Source organism: Callithrix jacchus, chromosome 6 (genome assembly GCF_049354715.1).
Source record: "Callithrix jacchus isolate 240 chromosome 6, calJac240_pri, whole genome shotgun sequence".
In the NCBI taxonomy this organism is placed as follows: domain Eukaryota; kingdom Metazoa; phylum Chordata; class Mammalia; order Primates; family Cebidae; genus Callithrix; species Callithrix jacchus.
The window spans coordinates 71,918,364-71,944,005 of NC_133507.1; the positions used below are offsets into that span (position 1 = coordinate 71,918,364).

General features: G+C 39.8%; 2 long non-coding RNA genes and 1 other non-coding gene across 3 annotated transcripts in view; 2 read left to right on the plus strand and 1 right to left on the minus strand.

The window, feature by feature from the left end:
• Positions 1-25,642, plus strand: part of LOC128932374 (uncharacterized) — a 43,553-nt gene that overhangs the window by 1,318 nt on the left and 16,593 nt on the right. The gene's annotated exons all lie outside the window — the stretch shown is intronic.
• LOC108592205 (uncharacterized) lies at positions 9,059-12,581 on the minus strand. The gene is made up of 3 exons (XR_004744653.3): positions 12,492-12,581; positions 10,927-11,006; positions 9,059-9,907 (listed from the first exon to the last, which is right to left on the minus strand). It is a non-coding gene; the product is annotated as an uncharacterized LOC108592205 (long non-coding RNA).
• Positions 20,314-20,419, plus strand: LOC118154929 (U6 spliceosomal RNA). Its single transcript, XR_004745183.1, has one exon. It is a non-coding gene; the product is annotated as a U6 spliceosomal RNA (small nuclear RNA).

The window sequence follows — 25,642 nt, forward strand, 5'->3', positions numbered from 1 at the left end:
CGCAGTGTCATGAGACCATTCCCTTGGTGAGTGTGAGGTGGGATGAACACGCCTCAGAACAGAGGATAGGAGTTCTTTGCTTTGAGGGGACTGATGGGTTGGGCACAGGACTGAGGTTTGCGGATGCCTACAAGTCCTGTGTGTGGAGTGTGAGTTGGTCCTGGCCATGGAGAGACTTTCGGGTTTGTAAGGATCAGCTGTAAGCCCGAGGAGCACCCACTGGTCCCTGCGGTGTCAAGCACTCAACTTCATTCCATTGGCACTTAGTAAAGTTTTTATTAAGTATCATGTTACTTTCCCTCTTCAGTAAATGGTACAGCCATATAAATTCACCCAAATGTTCAAACTGAAAACTTCCCGTTCATTCCCACTCCTCCACTGAATCATCAACAAGTACCATCAATTCTGCCTCCAAAGAGACTTAAGTTCAAGCTCGTGCTTTGTTTGCCTCTCCAGTCTCCCACCCTGATCCCGCTTTTGTTTTCTACCTGGGTGCTAACAGGATCCTCTTCCTCTCCTGGCTTTCTATCTTCACCTTCTATCCCATTCTTTACAAGCAACTTGGGGATTCCCTTTCAATATAGATGAAGTCAAGTCACTCTCCCGCTTAACCATTGCAGTTTCCCAGTGTTCTCAGGATACAGATGCAAATGCTTAGCGTGGCTTCCAAGGTCAAGTCTGGGCTTGGTGAGCTTTGGAGAACTCAGTGAGAGCCCTGGCCTCTGGGAAGAGCTGCTTGGAAAAACACAATTATAGTCGGTGCAAAGGGATCATTTAAAGTGTGGGCTGCAGGGTAGGTGACAAGAGACCATGACAGATTTCTTGAGATTCCTTCTAGAAAGGAACCCAGTAGAAGTACAGGCTCCTCGTTCCCTTTGGTGAGAGACTGTGATAGGGTAGTAAAGGAAAGATGGCTAGTGGTGTAGGCACAGGTTGATAAGATTCGGGGATATATCAGTGACACACCCAACCTAGGGTCCTATAATCGTTCATCAATCTTCTTTATTTTTGTCTTAAAAACAACGAAAAATTGTACAATTTAACATATAATAATGGCTTCTATTTATCAAGCATCTGCTAAGGGGCTGGCTTTCTGCCAGGCATTTTACATATTTGATTACCACAACCTTATAAGATGATTATTATTATCTCCATTTTTGATATATGGGAACCAAGGCTCAAAAGGTTACTAAAAGTCAAATGAATAATAAGGTACAAACTTAAAAAAAAAATTACCAAATTGACTTTCTTTATGAAGGAAAGGGACAGATCTCATATTAATTTGTCACTGAGGGAGCACAGAAAGTTGGGTGTTTGTTTATCTGTCTCCCCCGACTAGGAGGAGAGAGCTCGTGAGGGGAGAGCCTGTTTTGTTCACAGCTGTCTCCCGAGCACACTGAATAGTGTCTGGTCGCAGCAGACCTGTAGGGATTTGTTCATAGACTGAAGCAATGAAGTTTGACAGCTGCTTTCATTACTCGGTGATTTTGATTCAAAGCTTTACAAAAGTAGGAAAAATTAGTGTGTATATCCATGTTTCCAAAGATATGGTGGTGGATTTTTTTTTTTCTTATTCTCTCCACTGAAGTACTGCTATTAAAATACAACTAAGCCTTATTCACCCAGAGGTTTCCACTAGCAACAAGAATTAATTAAATTATGAGTCATCAGCAGATGACATAGGAAGCAGATTATCCCCCTGCAATGATTGTTTTCGTTTTTCTAATTATAAAAGTAATATAGTAAAGAACACTAGCAAGATTTCTTAATTTTAAAAAGGAAAGTATATACTATTATGAAAAGATCTCTGAGATATATTTTTAGTGAAAAGAACAACAAGATGTAGAATAGTGTTCATGGTAAGCTTTTCTCCCATGGGATAATAATAATAATAATTGCTGAGAGCTTACTGTGTGCTGGGCATTATATTATGTCCACTGAATGAATCATCTCATTGAATACTTTAACCACACTGTGTTGTTAGTACTATAACATTATTAGTTAGATACCCCATTTTAATAGTACTATTGCTCTCATATTATTTTTCTTGTTTTTATTTTTAAACAACCCAGCACTTAGAGAAACATTGCAACATGCAAAGTATACATACACACACACAAGCATACACATGTGTCCATTTTATATCTGTATTTACATCTATATACCCATATATTAAAAGCTAATATCTTCAATTCCGTTCCTATGCCACAGAGTTGTAGTTTTCTCTCTCTTTTTTATTAATTTTTTTTGAAACAGAGTTTTACTCTGTTGCCCAGGCTGGAGTGCAATGGTGTGATCCTGGCTCACTCCAACCTCTGCCTCCGAATTCAAGTGATTCTTCCACCTCAGCCTCCTGCATAGCTGGGATTACAGGCACACACCTGGCTAATTTTAGTATTTTCAGTAGAAACAGGGTGTCACCATTTTGTCCAGGCTGGTCTTGAATTCCTGACCTCAGGTGATCCGCCCACCTTGGCCCTTCCAAAGTGCTGGGATTACAGGTGTGAGCCACCCCACGCAGCTTGCTCTCTTTTTTATGCATATTTATTCTCTCAAATAATGCAATGCCTGGCTCCTGTTGTCTTCTACTTATTCATTGAATCACTCTTCTGTTGCCTCCACTGTCCCTATCCCTGGCAGTAATGTCTCTCTTCCCAGTGGTCTCTAGCACTCTGCATCAGACCCTCTCACCCCCAACAGTCCCCAAGACCTCGTGCCCTGTCGTGCTCTGATACCTCCCACCAACACAGAAGTCCTTCTTCCTCTGTGTCAGGACCTCCCTGAGCCCACTGGGTTGTGACATCCCACCTCCCCATACCTGACAAAGACAGCTCCCTTGCCCCTCAGGGATAGCCATGAGAAAGTAGCTCCAGGGGTTCTAGCATTTGGAAACTGCCTCAAACTTAATACATTAGCATCTTTGGTAGCCCATTCTTAACCTGGACCAGCATTTTTAGACCTAAAGCATAGATGGCCATTTAGCTAGTCATCTGCATGAGAATTAAACACGAGAGATGATAGAAAAAGAAAAGAAAAAAGTAAAAGAAAAGACATTGTACCAGGAAGGAAGATATTTCATGAGCTGAATCCCAAGCAGCAACGTCACCACTAACGTTACAACGGTGTTGCCAGCTAATAATGGGCTGCTGCTTAACTGTCGGGAAATGCAAACAGCACAACATTAAAATGGTTCTGTTTTTTTTCCATCCTTATAATAGCATCATGGCAATAGAGTGCTGAACTCTGAAAGACACGGGCTGTAAAAATAAACACGGCACTTAAGCCAGGGGGCACTTGGGTTGTGATTTTTCTTTTGAATTTGGTGACATATCCCAAATCCTCAAACCACTCCTGGGATCTTCCCTTGAAGTATAGTCCGAATCACCCACCTGTCTCAAATGGCCCAGCAAAGCTCTTGTTCTGTGCAGGCAGGCCTGCCACATAGCTGGCTTTTTCTTCTCCTCTTGCCTTGGCTAAGTGACTTCCAAGGTGTTTCCGAAAGCAAAATGTAGGATTCAAAACAAAGAGCAGAGAGCTGGGCCAGGCCTGCATTGTCCTCTGTCTGTGACAATGGGCAGCTGCTTGGCCCCTGGTCATCTTCCATGGCAAAAGCTGGACCCAGGCTTGCTTTTTCTCTCCAAGGGTGGGATTGCCTCTGGCTCCAAGTTGCACGTTTGTTGTTAGCGCTCATCACTTCGATTTTGGTTTTACTTCACCCTTCCCTTTGTCTTCACTTTTATCTGTCTGCGTATTTCTCAGCAACCTGTTTTTACTTCATCTCTCTCTCTTATTATTACCGTTAAGTTTCATTCCCCTGCTCTACATCCTTGGCTTCCCCTCTAAGCACTTTGAAAATGGAGGTGAATTTTGTCTTGGTAAAAGATGCTGAAAGGCTAATCTGTGAGTTCGCCAGTGGCCTCCTCCCACATGAGTCCTGTAAGGTAACAGCTCTCTTTCTTTGGTGCTCATTCTCTCCAGGCAACCAGGAAAGCTGTCCCTTTCAAGGAGTGGCTTGATCTAGGATCCATTCAAGGGACACAACTAAAGAACAAAACCTCCTGTTATCAGGTTGCAAATTTCCAGGCATTTGCAAGGAATATTTTGCTTTCTTAAATACCAGACGGTGGCTAGCAGTCTTCCCCTGTTTCAGGTTATAGAAATTCAGAGCTCCCTATCTCAAGACCAGGAAAATCCAGAGCAAACACAGGTTCTGTGAATATGACCAGGAAGAAGCTATTTCATCTTGGGAAAAAACAAGTCCAAGATCTAGGGCATGCTTGATGTTTCCCTCTTGTTCTTCTAGTCTACCCTATTCCCTTCATCACTCTTCTCTGTGGCCCAAGTAGGACGCTGACCTATTGGGTGGTATAAACAGACTCTTTTACCCTATAGCTTCCTAGTAGATTCACACCATAGGGAGCACTGGAGATCAGAAAGAGGGTAGAATAATGAGAGCAGAAGGTCAGGGTTTTATTCACTGGCTTCCTCTCCGTGGGTCACTACAGGCTGGCTGAATATCCCCGCTCCTGCCAGGTGACCCTCTCTCTCCAGCTCCAGTCACCGTTCTGTCCTTTGTCCCATCAGGCTTTCTGCTAGCCCAGGGGACTGCACTACCCCCTGTGATTTCCCTATAACCTGCTAACACCATTATAAATTATCTCCTTAATAAACTCTACGCAAATTACCCAATTTAGGTGGACCATTTGTTTCCTGATGCTGATTTGATGCTTACAAAAGATCTCTGCTTAGGCAAGGCAGAAAACAGGTAAACTGGAGAAATGGCAATGGGATCAGGAACCCAGGTACCGGAAAACTGAGGCCCATGGTAGTAATTCAAGTGACTCTTGGCACAGAGAGACAAAAGAGAAACTTCTTCACTGAGGATCAGTGATACAGAGAAGCGAATGCAGTCACTGACAACTGGAGGTACTAAGCTCAGATTATTAATCTTACTGTGCCCTTATGATAGGCCAAGCACCTAATAAATACACTGTCAGATTTTAGACTTTTTCATCCACTTTATTGATGAGGAAACTGGGTGAATTGATCATTGCTGGTTTGTCAACCCAAACTCCCCCCCTCAGCGTCTTCTAATAATAAAACTCTTCTCTCCTGCAGGGAGTTCATTTCACAGGTTTTTTAACTAGTGCTAACCTGGCCTTGCCTGTCAGAACACACCTTCTACCATGCACAATGCTTGGCTCGGGAATGGGCATGTGACTCTAACAGGCCAGTACGTTTCTCTTGAGATTTGATACTTGGACCTTAGGAAAGACTAGGATGATGATAGCAACCGCCACTACTTCAGGCCACCTTTCCCTCTGCTTGGAGGAAGCCATCTCCAGTAAGAAATCATTTAGCATCAGCAAAGAGGACAGGAGAGAGCAAAGGATAAATGGTGGAAGAGCAACAGTGAGCACAAGAGAGACAGCCTCATTTGCTGTTGCATCCACTCTCTCCAGTGAACTGGAGTTTTCCAGTATTATGGGACAATGAATCCTTTGTTTTACTTAATGTAACTTAGGTTGGGTCTCCCATTTACATTCCCAAAAAATCCTGCAAGTAGATTAAGGCTGTCTTGCAGAGATTCTTCAGCTGGGCAGTGATCAGCCCATACAGTGAGAAAATTCCCCGAGGTTGGATAAAGAGCCACTTGAAAGAGGCAGCAGAGCAATCTCCAGAGCTCACAGAGATACAGAAACGGTGATCTCCTCGGCCGGAGAGGAAAAGCCTTGTAACGCATGGGACACCAAGTAAAATACTCGGAAGTATATTACATTTGTAGGGGGGAAAAACCATCAGTCCTAGACTTTGTTAGTCTGCATAACAAAGCTTAACAGTAACAGGAGGCTGAGGCAGGAGAATTGCCTGAACCCAGGAGGCGGAGCTTGCCGTGAGCCGAGATCGCGCCATTGCACTCCAGCCTGGGTAACAAGAGTGAAACTCCATCTCAAAAAAAAATAATAATAATAAAATAAAATAAAATAAAAGTTAGTTCCTTGGATCTATATGTTTATGTTTTTCAACAAATCTGGGAATTTTCAGCCATATTTATTCAAACTTTGTTACTGTCCCCTCTTCTCTCATCTTGGAAACCACATTTACATTTAGAGTAGGTTGTATGAGGTTGTTCCATAGCTCATTGAAGCTCTGCTGATCCTTTTCAGTCATTTTTTATCTGTTTCATATTGAATAGTTTCTATTGACATGTCCTCATCTGCAGTGTCTAATCTACTTTTAATCCCATCTTGTTTATTTTTAATCTCACAAATTGTATTTTTCAACTCTAAAAGTTTGATTTGGGTCTTTTTTTTGGTGCGTGTGACAGAGTTTCACTCTGTTGTTCAGGCTGGAGTGCAATGGTGCCATCTCAGCTCACTGCAACCTCTGCTTCCTGGGCTCAAGCTATTCTTCTGCCTCAGCCTCCTGTGTAGCTGGGATAACAGGTGCTTGTCACCACACCTGGCTAATTTTTGTATTTTAGTAGAGATGAGGTTTCACCATGTTGGCTAGGCTGATCCTGAACTCCTGACCTCGTGTGATCCCCCCACCTTGGCTTCCCAAAGTACTGGAATTACAGGCGTGGGCCACCGCACTTGGCCTGTTATCTCTGATTTTTTTGAGAAGTGGTTTGTAATTAATTCTTGTAGAGATCTTTCACCTCCCTAGTCAGCTGTAGTCGTACATATTTTATTCTTTTTGTGGCAATTGTGAATGGAAATCTATTCCTGATTTGGCTCTCAGCTTAACTGTTGTTGGTGTATAGAAATACTAGTTATTTTGCACATTGATTTTGTATTTTGAGACTTTGTTGAAGTTGTTTATCAGCTTAAGAAGCATCTGGGCTAAGACTGTGGGGTTTTCGAGATATGAGATCATGCCGTCTGCAAACAGGGATAATTCCTCTCTTTCTATTTGGATGCCCTTTACTTCTTTCTCTAGCCTGTTTGCCCTGGCCAGGACTTCCAATACTATTTTGAATAGGAGTAATGAGAGAGGGCATCCTTGTCTTTTGCCAGTTTCAAGGGAAATGCTTCCAGTTTTTGCCCATTTAGTACGACGTTGGCTGTGGGTTTGTCATATATGGCTCTTGCTATTTTGAGGTACATTCCTTCAATACCTGGGAGAGTTTTTTAACATGAAAATACTTTTATCAAGAGTTTTTAACAAGAAGTCCTGTTGAATTTTATCAAAAATCTTTTATGCATATATTGAGATAATCGTGGTTTTCATCTTTAGTTCTGTTTATGTGATGAATTACATTTATTGATTTGCACATGTTGAACCAACTTTGCCTCCCAGGGATTAAAGCCTACTTGATCGTAGTGGATAACCTCTTTGATATACTGCTGGATTCCGTTTGCCAGTATTTCGTTGAGAATTTTTGCACTGATGTTCATCAAGGATGAACATAGAAAATAAAATAGAATAAAGTTTAAAATAGAAAAAAGAAATAGAAATAGAAAAGAGAAAATAGAAAACAGTTTACAGAATAAGGATATAAAGAATGAAATATTTTTATACAGCTACACAATGTGTTTGTGTTTTAAGCTAAGTGTTATTACAAAAGAATCAAGAGGTTTAAAGAAATTAAAAAGTTTATGAAGTAAAAGTTAGAGTAAGTTAAGGTTAATTTATTACGAAGGAAGGGAAATTTTAAAATAAATTCAGCAAATTTGAAGTGTACAGGGTTTACATAAACTACAGTAGTGGATAGTAGTGTCCTAAGCCTTCATGTCCACTCACCACTCACTCACCAGAGAAACTTCCAGTCCTGCAAGCTCCATTCATGGTAAGTGCCCTACACAGGTATGCCATTAAAGAAAATATTTTGCCGAGCATGGTGGCTCATGCCTGTAATCTCAGCACTTTGGGAGGCTGAGGCAGGCAGATCATCTGAGGTCGGGAGTTTGAGACCAGCCTGATCAACGTGGAGAAACCTCGTCTCTACTAAAAATACAAAAAAAAGAAAAATGCCCTTAGAATGCATTCTCACACATGTTCCCCAGGTTTCTATTGCTATATATTAACAGCAAAGTCTTGAAATGCTTGCAGCATATACACTATTTTTTCCCAGGTCACAGTGTACACTTACCCACCTGCAACATACTGAGATTTGGCCCTATCCAAATGTTTAGTGGTAAGAGGGGGTTATTGTGGTGAGTCTTAAGGAAAATGAATATCCCCTTTCAAAGCATCTTTCCCAGTTGAAGGTTTTCCTAGCAATGGTCTAAATGCCTTATCACACACCCAATCTCTCAGAAATGGCTGGGCTATTTGAAAACTGGAATAGCTCACTGAAGACTCCACTCTGGGGCCAACTGGTAGACAACTGCTTAAAAGGATGATATTCTGTCTTACAGGATGCAATACACACTTTGAATTAGAGACCACGGTGGCATCTTCCCACTAATCAAAATATACGTGTCTGGGAATCAAGGCATGGAAGTAAAGAAGTAATCTGTCCTCAAAAGTAAATTCAAAATTTTGCCTCAAGGGACACAAGAATTTGGTAACAATTTAAAAATAGCTATTTCCAGTTTCTTGTCCCAGTTTCTCCTTATTACTACCAGGCAACAGGTTTTCAAAAAATATTAGCATCCAATTTTAGCTACCTAAGAAGGCAAGGACCTTTGCAGATCTTCAATGGTATATTATAAAATGGTAAACTTATAGTAGAAGAAATGAGCAAAGGTTCCCAAAATGAGCAGTAGAGTGACTGGCAGTAAAATTAAAAAAAAAAAAAATAGAAGATCCAAACACAAAATATTATGTAGTGTCCCAAATATATTTTCCTGGTTTTTTGATAAGCTCTCTAGTTTATCCTCTTATTTGATCTAATAATCAGACAAGCAGTTCACCAATGTTATAGGCAGATGAATTACCCCTAGAGTTTAGAGCACTATTCCAAAGAAATGTTCGAGAAAACAATAGGGAGGAACTGCAGCAATCTGCTACTGCAGGGACGTAAAGACCCACCTTGAGGCTAAAAGTCAAAGGTCAAGTTGGTGTTTTCCTCTTGGTCCTTTTGTGGTTGATTAAACAATATTACCTGAGATGAATGCAATTAGTGAAAAGAATTATGATTACTTTATAGCATTACTGAATAAATGTCTTTTCAGAATCCAGCTTATCACTCAAAAACACGTCATATTGCCCTAAAATTACGTATTCAATTTTTGGCCAGAGAAGATTTTTAAATAAGCGTTTCCTATTAAACTTCTCATTGAAGTTTAATCAATATGCTTGATCGATATGTGTCCTCTAAAGCAAACCTAGGATTTAGAAAAGAATCTAAGTGTGTGAGCTCCTATGAGTAATATCTGACCTTACTCAAAAGGTTGGTTTTCAGGCTGTTTCTTCTCTGTCAAATTCTAGAAAGCTCTAGAAGGCCGTAATAAATCCTCACAGAGTACAACTAAAGCATAGAAATAACTTTCAAAGATTTAGAATTAGCCGGAATAATTTTCTTTGGGATCTAATTCTTATTTACAAGTCATTTTGTAAATAAGACTCAAAATTAGGCAACAACGTTGCACATGAATAACACTGATTTTAGATTGGAGAAAGAAAAGCCACACATTTATTCAGTAGGGGATAAGCAAGTTCCAGGGCAATATGTGAGAGAATAATAATATCATTTAGCAAGGAAAAAATGAGCTCAATAAATAGATAGCCTACTTTAAAAAAGAAAAAAACGGTATGTTTAGGCAATAGTCATATCTCCTTACTAAAGGGATGGTAAACAAAGATACAGCCAAAGCTATCGTAAACCAAGGAAAGCTCTTCTCTCTAGTGGAGAGAGGCATGTCACGTCTACGATCTTGTGGTCACCGTGCGTGTGGTAGAGTGGCAAGTTATCTTCTGCTCCCCTGAAGTCCAAAGTATGCACCTTGTTGATAAGCAGCTAGAAGAAGAAAACCAAATAGATTTAGATCTGAACTTTTAAAAAAAGCTTTATGCAAACAGGCATTCCCACATTGAGCTGGGACTGTATATTAGTAAAATAAATCTTGAGCACAATTTAGCAATATATATCAAGGGTCTTATAAGTGTATATGTCCTTTGAATAGGATATTTCACTTCGGCTTAAGAAAATAATCAGATTTTTTTTTTACAACAGTGGATTTCATAGAAAAAAAAAAAACAAACAAAAAAAACAGGAAATCATTTAAATGACCAAAAGGGCTATTACAGGTTTTTTTTCAAAACTATTAATGCTCAATATAAGTAGGAAAAAATCCAGATTACAAAAAATTGTGCCCACCATTTTCTATTTTGTTAGTCTGTGTATATGTGTGTATGTGCATGTGAAAAAAAATATGGAAAAACTTAGAATAATTTTTCTAGGGTCTTTCTTTTTGTATTTTCAATATATTTTTAAATTTTTTTTTTTAAAAAAGTTCTTTCTTAAAGGGATAGTTAGAGTGGCCAACTACCTTAAAGAGGAGAGTGAAACCATCCCAGCCAACATGGTGAAACCCTGTCTATACTAAAAACTAGCCAGGCATCCCAGCTATTCTGGAGGCTGAGGCAGGAGAATCACTTGAACCCAGAAGGTGGAGATAGCAGTGAGCCAAGATTGCGCCACTGCACTCCAGCCTGGTGACAGAGCGAGACTCCATCTCAAAAAGTGATTGAAAATAAGGCACCAATGTAGGGCTGTTCACATAGCATCTTTTTCTAAAATGCCCTCTTCCGTCATCTGTAACAGCTACCTAATTTTCAGTGGGCCTGGCTCCAAAAAAGTTGTGAAATTGTACCAATACACATTGCATCATCCCTTCATTATTTGTGCCAATTGATGGAAGCTGAAATGTGGAAAACATCAACTAGATAATTCTAAATTAATTTGTACTGAGACTTGGAATATGACCAGACACATGTGCTTGGACATGAATGTATTCCTCCTCTTCCCTCACTAACCTTCAGGCCTTGTCCTCAGCACTTCTTGGTCTGGGTCCCACTCACATCATGGGGCCAGCATGGCAGCACTGGTGAAGTCCCTGGGAAATAAAAAAAAATGTTTGAGAAGATTGATTGGTGACAATGACTGAGCTCTGAATTGTGGACGTTTGTAGATGTAAATGCAGAAACACCCATATACAATCATCCACATACTAATATTCTACCTAGATTCATTACTTTTTCCATAACTCTGATGAAAAGGGAGTTTTATTTGTGTAGAATCAGATTTAATGATAGTGGTGCCTGGAATAATAGTAAGAAAATATATCTTGGCAGGACTGGCTACATCATTTAAGGGACCCAGTGCAAAATGAAAATGCAGACCCCTTGTTCTAAAATGGTTAAGAATTTCAATACTGAGACAGCAGAGCAGGAAACCAAGCACAGAGTCCTTTTAAATGCAGGGCGCATGGGTAACAGGCCCATGAAGCCAGTCCTGAGTCTTAGACTCAGGCAGATATGGGATCAAATTCTAGATTTTTCATTTATAAGGTGAGTATCTTGAGTAAATTATTTAAACTTTCAAAGTTTCAGTTCTGCCATCTTAAAATGAGAGTAATGTGAGTATGGCATTATTCTCAAGATTGCTGTGAAGATTAAAAGAGAGCATTTTATTAGGTGGATAGCATAGTGCCTGGCTCAGGGAGACTTTGTTCATCTTCTCTATCCTGTTTACTGCAGTTAGAGTTTGATATCATCTGAATATTTTTCCCCTCCAAATTTCATGTTGAAATTTGACCCCCAGTGTTGGAGGTGGGGCCTAGAGGGAGGTGTTTGGGTCATGAGGACAAATCCTTCATCAATGGCTTGGTGCCGTTCTTGTGGGATTGAGTGAGTTCTGACTCTTCCTTCCTGTTAGATGTGTTAAAGGGTCTGACACCTCTCTCCTCACCCCTCTTCCTCTCTCTCTCATTCTCTCTCTCTCTCTTTTCTCTCTCTCTTCTTTCCTGTTACCACATGATGCCTACTCTCCTCTGCCTTGCACCGTGAGTGGAAGCTCCATGTAGCCCTCGCCAGAAGCAGATGCTGGTGCCATGCTCGTACAGCCTGCAGAGCCATGAGCCAAATAAACATCTTACCTTTATAAATTACCCAGACCCAGGTATTCTTTTATAGCGACACAAAACAGTCTAAGAAAGAGTTCATTTTCTAAAATGGAAACTCGAAAGTTTGATATGGTTTGGCTCTGTGTCCCCATTCAAATCTCATGTTGAATTGTGACCCTGGGTGTTGGAGATGGGGCCTGGTGGGAGGTGATTGGACCATAGAGATGGTTTCTGGTGGTTTAGCACCACCCGCCTAGTGCTGTCTCATGATAGAGTTCTCACGGGATCTGGTTGTTTGAAAGTGTGTAGCGCTTTCCCCTTTGCTCTCTCCCCGTCTCCTGCTCCGCCATGGTAAAACTGTGCTTGCTTCTCTTTCGCCTTCCACCATAACTGTAAGTTTCCTGAGGCCCCCAGCCATGCTGCCTGCACAGCCTGCAGAACTATAAGTATATTAAACCTCTTTTCTTCGTAACTTACCTGGTCTCAGGTAGTTCTAAAGAACAGTATGAGAACAGACAATACAGAGTTTCTCCCTGATTTCAGATGATTTTTTGTTGTCCATTATCTATAAAACAAAATGAAAATGCACATTATGCCATATAAAGACCTTAACTACTCAGGTTTTATCGATCTCTCTAAAACCTGCCACTTACCACTCTCCTATATGTTCTAAGTACAACTTGTATTTATTTTGACTTTTTCTTAAGAATTGGTAATTATAATAGGCATAGATGACAAATAATAAATGCTTCTTTGTGCCAGGCACTGTGCTAGTCATTCTGTGGGAGGGAACACTCATTCTCCACTCCTGCTCTTTCCTCCCATGAGAGGGAGCCACATGAGCTGTAATATCCCTGGATACTTCCACCTCCTCATTTATCCTCCCCTGGCAAGGATCAGTTTTGGAGAATCTGGGTATTTGTATTCCAGCCTCTTTCTCTTTTTGTAGCAGATCTCACAGGGAGCATGATTTTAGGCATGCTATAAGCATAGTGGCAAAGACCTTTTCCCAGTGGAAGACCCACTGTCCAGGACTACCTGATACCAGTTGGTGAGCCTGTCTATTCCTGGTATTCAACATCAGGAGGCCTAAGCTCTCCATTGTCAGCTTTGTCAATGATAATGGTCTCCTGCCTGCGTTACTCTTGTCTATTTCTAAATTGGTTCAGAACTTGGGTGGGAAAAGTGGGTATTATTTACTGAGGCTACATAAGTATTCCAACAAAGTCTACGTTCATTGTCTCCTTTACACCTCAGAGCTACCATATGAGGTAAGCATTTCTATCCAATTTTTGTAGATTAGAAAAGTAATGATTAGCAATGAAGTAAATGGTATAATCAAGATCTAAACAGCTCTATCTGATGCCACAGATTATACCCTTACATTGTCCCATTTTGTTTTTGCGTGAAGGTTTAATAATAAACTGATAAGAACATTCAAAATTTTAGTTCATGTTGAAAAAAAAGCTAGCACAGTATTATATGCAGTGTACTTATATTCTATCTGGCAGAAAAGTTAGCCAAGCTAAACTTAAATTCAGCACATGCTGAATTTTATTTTAGGGAGAACAAGCTGCAATCATAATAAAGAACTGTATTTACAGCTAACAGCAATACCCACGTTTCTCTATAGGTCTTACACTACAATCTGAAACGGCATTTCATGATTTACAAGGTCTGAGACATAAACGGTAAAAGGTATGTTTCTGGGAATTTTCTCATTAGCCACAAAACAAGCAATTTTGTGTGGAATTGCTTTGTTCACCTTTTCTCAAATATGTGCAAGATATCTCTTTGATGTTGAATCCATTATGATTTGAACATCTCAATATTTTCGATGTTCTGTGAACTCTTCCACACCCCACCTATCAGTGGGAAGGTCAGACCTCCCTACCCACTTGCTGAAAAGAAGGAAATTTAGAACATTTGAGGTCACAGGCTGCCTACTTACGACTACCCAAAGAATGAGCTCTGCTTACCTCTGTTCCTTCATAGGTACATGAATGAGTCACCAAAAATTCACTAATATTTGATTAATGCAGTTGGGCTAGTATGAAAAACAACAAAAGGAATGCAGTGCTGAAGAAATTCTAGATCTTGCGGACTTAATGCATCCATTTACATCCAAACTCAATCCCTTTTCATATGAATCCGAGTTACTGTTACTACTGTCCTCCACGATCTTTCCAGTGCATACCTCCTTCTTCCTGTCACAAGAACATCAACACTCTGCAGCCTTTTCTTCTTTATCATGTCTTCATCCCTCCGTACTTTGCTCACCAAGATGTGTTTTTCCATCTGTCATATTTGTCTAATCCTGTTGATTTAATGCGCTATATTTATACCAAGAAAACAGTACATACAAAATACTCCCAAGCATATAACTACTTTTAAAAATGTAGATCTTTCTACATTATGCATATATATTGCCTGGCCTGACTTCTCTCTCTATTTTCACACAATGCTCAGCACTCCTGATTAATTGTCTCTTTAATATTTTATCCAAAATTGCACTGGAAAACCAAGAAAACAGGATGAAGGAATGTCATTTGTACTTTTGGTGATCTTCATTATTTATCAAACATGCTTTGAATAATATTCATATAAAACTTCTTATACTTCTACTTATAAGAAGTGTTATACTGCATATAATATTATTATATATTATACTGCATATAACACTTCTTATAACTACCTTTGTAGCACTTCGAGATATGCCTAACAAGCACTGTTAGCTCTCTTACAGGCCTGTGGATAATGGAAAGTATGGAGAATCCTGGCTTGGAAAGGCAGTAAATAAGATTATTTTGACACTACACACTACTCTCTATGGGAGGAATTGTGATTGTTTTTGTTTTTGTTTTGAGGAAAGAAGCTTGCCTACTGGAAATCCATAAGAGATTCTGGAGAACAGTTGTAGATTCAAAACATGAGTTTTAGTCTACTTGGATGTAGCACCTTGTTAACAAAAAGGCTTCACTTTTATTGCCTCACTGATATTCACATAACCTGCTGACATAGTGCTGTGGTCTGAATGGGTGTATACCCCCAAAATTCACATAAGGAAACTTAGTTCTCAAGGTGATGGTGTTAAGAGGTAGGGCCTTTTTGAGGTGATTAAATCATGAGGGCTCTGCCCTCAAGAACCACGTTAGGTACCCTCATAAAAGGCCTTGAGTAAATGAGTTTGGCTCTTCTTCTACCTCCCACCCCATGAGATTGCAGATTTCACAACAAGACACTATCTTGGGAGCGCAGAGCAGCTCTCACCAGACATCAATGCCAACACCTTGATCTTGGGCTTCTCAGCCTCCATAACTGTAAGAATCAATTTCTTGTCTTTATAAGTTACCCAGCCTATGGCATTTTGTTATGGCAGCACAAACAGCCTCAGACATATAGAGTTTATGTTGGCCACTTCTGAAAAAAAATGTACAAAGAACTTGAGGCACTGACAGCCAAATGACTGGCTCAAGAACATGCGAAGCATGATCAAGTAAGCTTTGAGGTATACATTTTTAATCCAAACTCCCCTGGTAATCTGATGGTGAAAAGAGCTTTCAATTTTCAAATTTCCTAGACTACATGTAGCAGAAAACTCAGGAGCATGGCACCAACTTATTTTGTCTTATTGTGTAGAAAGATATCTGGCTTGAGGTTGAGAATTCCAAATCAGAATCTACAGGCCTTTTCCCCTGCCCAGTAGTGTTTAGTTACCTACCTTCAATCTCTGCCAACAGCAATTCTCTACCCCTCTGGTTTAAGCAGGCTGTTCTAAATAGTTGTTGGTGGTTACCGTGGTAACAGACACTTAGGTTTCAGCTTCAAATGCCCTTTTTAATGAGGCAATTTCAAGAATATTTGTGATAAATTACCAGACCACAGACTTAACTGCAGGGAGTTTTGCTTTGGAAAATCTAATAAAAAGACAGCAGAAAGAATGAGCAGTAAATGCAATAGAGAAAATGGGGCCAGATTTGGAGGGGCAATTGGAAGAGATGCCAGGTCTGACTACCAAAAGCCAAATCAGAATCAATTCAAACCAGAGCTTTAAATTATAAATGGTCCCTGAAGAGCTTCCTGACATGCTGAGCCAAGATTCCTTGGGAGGAGAAATGGTCAAGTGAGAGGCGGTGAGGGCAAGAATTGAGTATGTCCTGTAGAAGGCTATGTATTTTAAAGCTTCCATTTTCTATTTTATCATTAACTGTAGTGGCGAAATCAGAGTCTTCTTTTGTTTCTCCATTTCTCCATGTATGAGACCAAGAGACATTGCCACTTGGGGAGGACACAATGAACTAAAATGTGGACTTTGGCCTAAATGAATTCACAGCAACCTCAGTTATCCACATTTCCCAAAGACATCCCTGTCTTGATAATGGTCCAGGATTCTGTTATTAACCTCTTATCCATTGTACCCATTCAAAATTTCACAGAAGGATAAACGCACTTAAACACATTGCTACACTATTGTGTGGAAAGAAACATCTCCTAATTACCCAAAGGAAGACATGTCATTCATCCTTGTTATGATTGAATGTAAAAAGTAGGCCTCCTCTATATAAAATAGCTTCAGTTTATACTTGGTTGAAGGCAAGAGGGCAGCCTGAAAGAGCTTTCACTTACAGTGTAAGTGCCTTGCCAGGCTCCCTAGGTCCCTTTAGGAACGTCTTACTCTCGCTGCTCACGGAAAGCACCAGGGAACAGATGCATTACAGTTTGTGACAGGAGAACAGCCTGTGGATTCCGCCTACTCCCTCCAGTCCATCTGGGAGGTGGGTGAGATAGGGAGCCCACAGAGAGGGGGGCTCTCCTGGGAATCCCTCAGGGTGCCATGGCTATTGGTGCTTTATTTTCAGTAGATGGCACTGTGTCTATTGAGATAAGCAAAGGGAGATTCTAGATAGGAAATTTGTTTCTAGAGAAAGCACAAGGCATGTGAGCATGCAAGGGTTTTTTTTTTTGGCCTTAGTTACATGATAATGCAAATACTATTCAGTATTCATGTTATATTCTCTTTGGAGCCCAGGGAACTTTATGATTTATTGTTTTGGCTCAATCTCAGGTCTGTGATGAAGCCCAGGGCCATCCTATGCAAAATATTCTTGGGTTAAGAATAAATCATTCTGAATGTTCACCTCTGTTACCCGACACATACATCAGCACCTCTACTCCATCTGTGTCCTGGATCTCCACCCTGTGCACTGAATTTCTCCCTTTTTCCCAGGCAGGAAACTCTGACACTTCAGTTCTTCCCTGGAACCCAGGAGTTTTTACACCCCAAAAACGAGACAACCAGAAGTTTCTTGCACACTGGTGCTCCCATGGAGCCGACACTCTCATTTGTCCATCCATCCTTTTTCTTTTCTAATAGACATCCAGTTGTCATTTTCTCTCTTCTGAATAGTTCCAGGAAAGTAAACTCTAGCACCAGAAGATATTTTTTTTATTATACTTCAAGTTCTGGGATACATGTGCAGAATGTGCATGTTTGTCTACACAAGCCATAGTGGTTTCCTGCACCCATCAACCTGTCATCCTCATTAGGTATTTCTCCTAATTCTATCCCTCCCCTAGTCCCTCATCCCCTGAGAGGCCCCAGTGTGTGATGTTCCCCTCGTATCCATGTGTTCTCATGAATCAATTTTATTTTAAGCCAACTGTAGTCTTTTAAATGGGAGGAGAGAACCTCAAGTATGTTTCATTGAAAATGAACTGTAGGCATAGGATGGAGGATGGGGTACATGTGGGCCAAACACTAGGTGATGCACTTAATATAAAACTCTCTATTTTATTCCTTATGGTAATCTTGAGATAGATACTAGTACTACCCATCTTACAGATGAGAAAATGGAAGTTCAGAAAGTTTCAATAATCTACCTAAAATCACCCTTGATATTGACTGGGCATATAATGAGATTCTAAACTTCTGAGTAGTTTGCTAGAAGACTTCTGGGAAAGGGACTTGCATGGAGAAACTTCTTATTTCTGTCCCTTGACATTATCTTCTGAATATTACCCCTGTAACTGCAGCAGTCATCTTGAGACAATTATGGAAGCCCACCTAAGGGAACAAGATAAAAGTCTGAGGACAAAGAGCAGAATGATAGAAAGAACCTGGAACTGTGATGATACTGTTGAGTTGCTAAATTAATCAACCTTCAAACTTCAGATGTATGTTTTAGCCACTTTGAGAAATGTCTTCTATTACATGTAGCCTGAAATACCCTAAACGATACTACCCAAACACTCTACCCATAGATGACTAGAAAATGTATTAGTGCCTGAGCCATAGTCAGCCATCCATAGGGTAGTTGCCAAGGAGGTAGGATATGAGAGTTCACTCATCCAGTCATCCATATTGGATCATATCTAATGAAGCCAATCAGATCCTTTCTGGGGGTGTCTGAATAAGACAGCATTTTCCCCCATTTCCTCAGGAACCTTGCTCCATCATTCCACCTCTCTTGTATCTTCAATGTTTTCTCCTTAAACAACATTTTTTTTCCTTTTCTCGAGACAGGGTCTCACTTTGTCACCCAGGCTGGAATGCAATGGTGCAATCATGGCTCACTGCAGCCTTGACCTCCCAGGCTCATGTGATCCTCCCATCTTAATCTCCTAAATAGCTGGAACTATAGGCATGCACCACCATGCCTGGCTAAGTTTTTGAGTTTTTCTTGTAGAGATGAGGTCTCACTGTGTTTCCCAGGCTGGTCTTGAACTCCTGGCCTCAAGCTGTCCTCCTGCCTCAGCCTCTCAAAGTGCTGAGATTACAGGCATGAGACACCACCTAACCCCTTCTTAAATACCGTTGAAGTTTTCCCTATTGAAAACAAATAAAAAATCCTTTGTCAAATAAAGAAATTCTTCCAATACCACTCTAAAGAGCTCCTCTCTTTCATAGTCCACTTCTTAAAGTAGATGTCTCCAGTTTCTATCCTTCAAGTCACTCTTCAACAACCCATTGCAATTTACACCTGCAGTTCCCCAACAGGACAGCTGCTCTTATGGACATTACAAAATAGTAAAAAAATAGGTTGTCAATTGCTGAGTAACATACTACCTCAAAACTTAGTCATTTAAAACAACAGACACCATTGATTATCTGTCATGATTCTGTGGGTTGAAAAGTCTCAGTTGGACAATTCCTCTGTTCTGCATAGAACTGCAGTCACCTGGAGGCTTGACTGAGCTGAAACATCCACTATGGCTCATTCACATGGCTGGCAGATGGTGTTGGCTCTTGGTTGGGAACTCAGCTAGAAGTTAGTCCTCCTCCTGGCCTCTCTACATGTGGGCTTCTCACGATATGATGGCTGAGTTTCAAGAGGAACAATTTCAACCTTGTGAAAATAGAAGCTGCTCAGCTTCAGAAATTAAAGAACCTCACTTCTGCCACATTTGTCAATATAAGTCCAATCCAGTCCAGATTCAACAGAAGGCAAATAGATTTCACTTCTTGATAGAGAGAACAGCAAATAATTTACAGCTATCTTTAATAACATTAAAGATAGTTATTAATGAATGTCTTTATTGTTTAATCCAGTGAAAACATTGTAGTCCTTATTTTCTGTGGCATCTTGATTCCTGAAATACTTTCTCCCTTCAATTTTCAAGACAGCACGCTCTCCTGCTTGCCCAGGTACGTCTAGGCTTCTCTTTCTCTTTTTGGGGAGGAATCTTTTCCTCAAACTCAAATACGATTGTTCCTTAGAATTCCATCCTTCATCTTCTTCTATTATTACTATATTCACTCTTACTGGGCATTCTGATAAACTTACATGGCTTATATCACTATCTACATACTAATCACTCAAATCTATACTATACTCACATCTCACTTTAGTTTCAAATCTAGATATCCCACTCTGTACTGATCTTCTCCAGTCTCCATTTGGATATTCAACAAATATCACAAATTCAACAGGTCTTAAATTGAGTTTGTTGCATTTTCTTCCAAAGCTCCTGTTTCAATGTTACCTATTTCTGTGAATAGAACCATAGTTCCTTTAGTTACATGATGCAGAAAGCTAAATATTTTGTCCTTCTCTATTTTCCTCAATCCTATATTTAGTCACCATAGCTAGTTAATATTATCTCTTTAATATCTTTCAAATTTGTTGTCAGCCTCTGTTCTCTAGCACTTCAGTATTGAACTCTAGTTTAGACTACTCTCATCTTTTATCTATTTACTCCAACATTTTGTATCAGTCTTCTCACCTCACATTGGCCTCCTCTTTAATCCATTTTTCACACTGTCATAGTGAAGTTCATAATGGTAAAATCAGATCACATTGTGCTCAATTCAGTAACACATATACCAAAATTAGAACAATTCAGAGAAGACTAGTATGGTCCTTGTGCAAGGATGACTTAAAATTTGCAAAGCATTTCATATTTTTGCTGTACTCAAGGGCACACAATGTACTGGAGATGATCAGTAAAGAGTAGAATATCTAGATTTGGGATTATATATTATAATTTGCATGACAGTAACAAAAATGAGGGGGAAAGGGATGAGGTATATAGGAACAAAGTTGTGTATATTATTATAATTAAGTTGGCATTAACTTGAAATAGATTGTTATAAATTATGATGTTGTTATAATTCTAACAGCAACCTGTGATGATTAATTTTATATGTCAACTTGATTGGCCTAAGGAATACCCAGATAGCTGGTAAAATATTATTTATGGGTGTGTCTGTGAAGGTGTTTCTTGACAAGGTTAGTATTTGAATTAATAGGCAGAGCAAACAAGATCCACCCTCATCAATGTGGGTGGACATAATCTCATCTGTTGAAGGCCTGAATCAAATAAAAAGGCAGAGGAAGGATTAATATTCTCTCTCTTCTTGAATTGGAACATTCGTCTTCTCCTGCCCTCAGATAGTAAAACTACTTTTTCTTGGGCCTTCAAACTCTAGGACTTCCAATCCCTCGACAATTCAAGTTCTTAGGAAATGGAGTTACAGCAATGTATACCCCACCAGGATTAAAGTTTTCAGGACTGGGAGTTATGTCATCAGGTACTCTTGTTCTCAGGCCTTTGAACTTGAATTAAATTATATCACTGGCTTTCCTGATTTCCCAGGAAATAGGCAGACAGCATTTCATTGGACTTCTTGGCCTCCATATTTTCATGAGTCAATCCCTATAATAAATATCCTCTTACATATCTCTACATATCCCACTGCTTCTGTTTATCTGGAGAACCCTGGCTAATATACACCCACTAAGAAAATAATTCAAAAGTAGCACAATAGAACACCAGGTAGACTTCTAAGGTGTTTTACTCTAGTTCTTGGTACCTGGATGGCACCCCTGAACCACACAGGGCCTGGAGGAATGTGTTGCCCTGAAGAGAAGGACATGGGCCTGGCTGGTTTGGCCAGCTGATGATTGTAGAGCCCTAGAGCATTGAGTAAACATAGGTGGTAGCCAGGGAGTGGTTACAGCAGGCCTTGGGCCAGACTGAGTATTGTTCTGGCTTTAGGTCTGACCTAGCCATTCTTAAGGGTGGAGGCCACAGGGGTGCTTGTGTCACTCCATTCCCAGCTGCAGGTGGCTCAGAACAGAGAGAGACTCCATTTGTTTGGGAGAAAGTAAAGGAAGAGAAGAAGGATCTCTGCCTAGTAATACAGAGAATTCTCTGGATCTTGTCCAAGAACATCAAGGTAGTACCTCTATGAGTCTGCGAGAACCACAGTGTTACTGACTTCTAAAGCAGATACAGCTTAGGTCACAAAACCCAAGTCCTTTCAACTATCTGGAAAGCCTTCCCAAGAAAGATGGGTACAAACAAGCCCAGACTGTGAAGATTACAATAAATACCTAACTCTTCAATACCCAGACTCAGAAGAAGATCTGCAAGTATTAAGATGATCCAGGAAAATATGATCTCGCCAAAAAAAGTAAATAAGGCATGTGGGACCAATCCTGGAAAAACAGAAACATGTGACTGTTCAGACAGAATTCCAAATAGCTAGATTGAAGAAACTCAGAAATTCAAGATAACTCAGAGAAGGAATTCAGAATTCTGTCAGATAAATTTAACAAAGAGATTGAACTAATTAAAAAGAATCAAGTAGAAATTCTGGAGTGAAAAATGCAATTGCATACTGAAGAATGCATCAGAGTTTTTTTAATAGCAGAATTGATCAAACAGAAGAAAGAATTAGTGAGGCTGAAGATAGGCTATTTGAAAATACATAGAAAAGACAAAAGAAAAAAGAATAAAAAATAATTAAGCATGCCTACAGAATCTAGAAAATAGCTTCAAAAGGGAAAATCTGAGAGTTATTGGTCTTAAAGAGGAGGTAAAGAAAAAGATAGGGATAGAAAATTTATTCAAAGGGATAATAACAGAGAACTTTCAAAATCTAAAAATATATCAATATCCAATTACAAGAAAGTTATAGAACACCAAGCAGATTTAACCCAAAGAAGACTACCTCAAGGCATTTAATAATCAAACTCCAAAGGTCAAAGATGAAGACAGATCCTAAAAGCAGCAAGAACAAATAACATGTGATGAAGCGCTAATACATCTGACAGCAGACTTTTTAGTGTAAAACCTTACCTGCTAGAAAAGAGTGACATGACATATTTAAAGTGCTGAAAATAAACTTTTATCCTTGAATAGTATAACCAGCAAAATTGCACTTCAAACATGAAGGAGAAATAAAGACTTTCCCCGACAAAGAAAATCCGAGTAATTTCATCAATAGCCAGACCTGTCTGATAAGAAATGGTAAAGGGAGTACTTCAATCAGAAAGAAAAGGATTTTAACGAGCAAGAAGAAAGCATCTAAAGGTACAAAACTCATTGGTGATAATACACAGAAAAACACAGAATATAATAACACTTTAATTGTGGTGTGTAAACTACTTTTATCATAAGTAGAAAGATAAACAATGAACCAATCCAAAGTAATAACTACAATATTTTAAGACATAGGCAGTACAGTAAGGTATAAAAAGCAACAATAAAAAGCTAAAAAAGCAGGGGAATTAAGACAGTCTATTAGTTCTCTTTTGGCTTGTCTGTTTATGCAAACAGTGTTAAGTTGTTATCAGTTTTAAATAATAAGTTATAAGATAGTATTTGCAAGCCTCATGGTAATCTCAAATAGAAAAACATACAATAAGTACACAAAAAATAAAAAGCAAGAAATGAAATCATATCACCAGAGAAAATCTTCTTCACTGAAAGGAAGACAAGAAAGAAAGGAAGAAGAGAAGACCACAAAACAACCTGAAAACAAATAAGAAAATGGCAGGAATAAGTGTATTATTACTAATCAATAATAATACTGAATGTAAATGAACTAAATTCTCCAATCAGAAGACATAGAGTAGCTGAATGGATTATAAATAAATGAATAAAACTAGGCCCATTAATCTGTTGCCTACAACAAATGCACTTCACCTACAAACACACACATAGACTGCAAATAAAGGGCTGGAAAAAGACATTTCACATCAATGGAAACCAAAAAAGAGCAAAGGTAGTTATATCAGACAAAATAGATTTCAAGACAAAAACTATAAGAGACAAAGAAGGTTACTATATAATGAAAAAAGGTTCAAATCAGCAAGAGAATATAACAATTTGAAATATATATGTGGCCAATACTGGAGCACCCAGAAATATAAAGCAAATATTATCAGAGCTAAAGAGAGAGATAAACTCCAATACAATAGTAACTAGAGATTTCAGCACCCCACTATCAGCATTGAACAGATCTTCCAGACAGAAAATCAACAAATAAACATTGGGCTTAATCTGTACTATATATCAAATGGATCTAGTAGATATTTACAGAACATTTCATCCAATGGCTACAGAATACACATTGTTTTCCTGAGCACATGGATTATTCTCAGGGATAGACTATATGTTAGGTCACAAAACAAGTCTTAAAATATTCAAAATAATTAAAATAATATTAAGGATCCTCTCTGACCACAACAGAATCATACTAGAAATCAATAACAAGAGGAATTTTGGAAACTATACAAATGCATGTGTATTAGTCCATTTTCATGCTGATAAAGACATACCCAAGACACAGGAAGTTACAAAAGAAAGAAGTTTAATGAACTTACAGTTCCACATGGCTGGGGAGGCCTCACAATCGTCATGGAGGGCAAGAAGGAGCAAGTCATGTCTTACATGGATGGCAGCAGGCAAAAAGAGAGAGGTTGTGCACAGAAACTCCCCTTTATAAAATTATCAGATCTCATGAGAATTACTAACATGAGAACAGCATGGGAAACACCTGCCCCCATGATTCAGTTACCTCCCACAGGGTCCCTCCCACAACACATGGGAATTCAAGATGAGATTTGGGAGGAGGCACAGCCAAACCATATCATTCCGCCCAGGCCCCTCCAGGGATTTCATGTCCTCACATTTCAAAACCAGTCTTGCCTTCCCAACAGTCCCCCAAAGTCTTAACTCATTTCAGGATTAACTCAAAAGTTCACATCTACAGTGTCATCTGAGACAAGGCAAGGTCTTCCACCTATAAGCCTGTAAAATAAAAAACAACCTAGTTACTAGTTACTTCCTAGATACAATGGGGTATAGGCATTGGGTAAATACACCCATTTCAAATGAAAGAGATTGGCCAACACAATGGGGCTACAAGCCCCATGCAAGTCTGAAATCCAGCAGGTCTGTCAGATCTTAAAGTTCCAAAATGATCTCCTTCGACTCCATGTCTCACATCCAGGTCATGCTGATGTAAGAGGTAGGTTCCCATGGTCTTGGGCAGCTCCATTCCTGTGGTTTTTCAAGGTACAGCCTCCCTCCCAGCTGCTATCATGGGCTGGCATTGAGTGTCTGTGTCTTTTCCAGGTGCATGGTGCAAGCTGTTGATGGATCTACCATTCTGGGGTCTGGAGGATAGTGGCTTTCATCTCACAGCTCCACTAGGTGGTAACCCAGTAGGGACTCTGTGTGGGGGCTCTGAACCCACATTTCCCTCCTGCACTGCCCTAGCAGAGGTTCTCCATGAGGGCCTCACCTCTTCAGCAAACTTCTATCTGGCCATCCAGGTGTTTTCATACATTCTCTGAAACCTAGGGAGAAGTTCCCAAACCCCAATTTTTGACTTCTGTGTACTCCCAGACTCAATACCATGTGGAAGCTGCCAAGGCTTGGGGCTTGCACTTTCTGAAGCCATGGCTCAGTCCCTATGTTGGCCTCTTTCAGCCATGGCTGGAGTGGCTGGGACACAGGGCACCAAGCCCCTAGACTGCATACAGCATGGGGCTCCTGGGCTTGGCCCACGAAACTATTTCTTCCTCCTACATCTCCAGGCCTATGATGGAAGGGGCTGCTGCAAAGGTCTCTGAGATGCCCTGTATACATTTTTCCCATTGTCTTGGGGATTAATGTTGGGCTCCTTGTTACTTATGCAAATTTCTGCAGGCGTCTTGAATTTTTCCTTAGAAAATGAGTTTTTCTTTTCTATTGAATTGTCAGCTGCAAATTCTCAGAAATTTTATGCTGTTTTCTTTTTAAAACTGAATGCCTTTGACAGCACCCAGGTAACCTCTTGAGTGCTTTGCTACTTAGAAATTTATTCCGCCTCATACTCTAAATCATCTCTATCA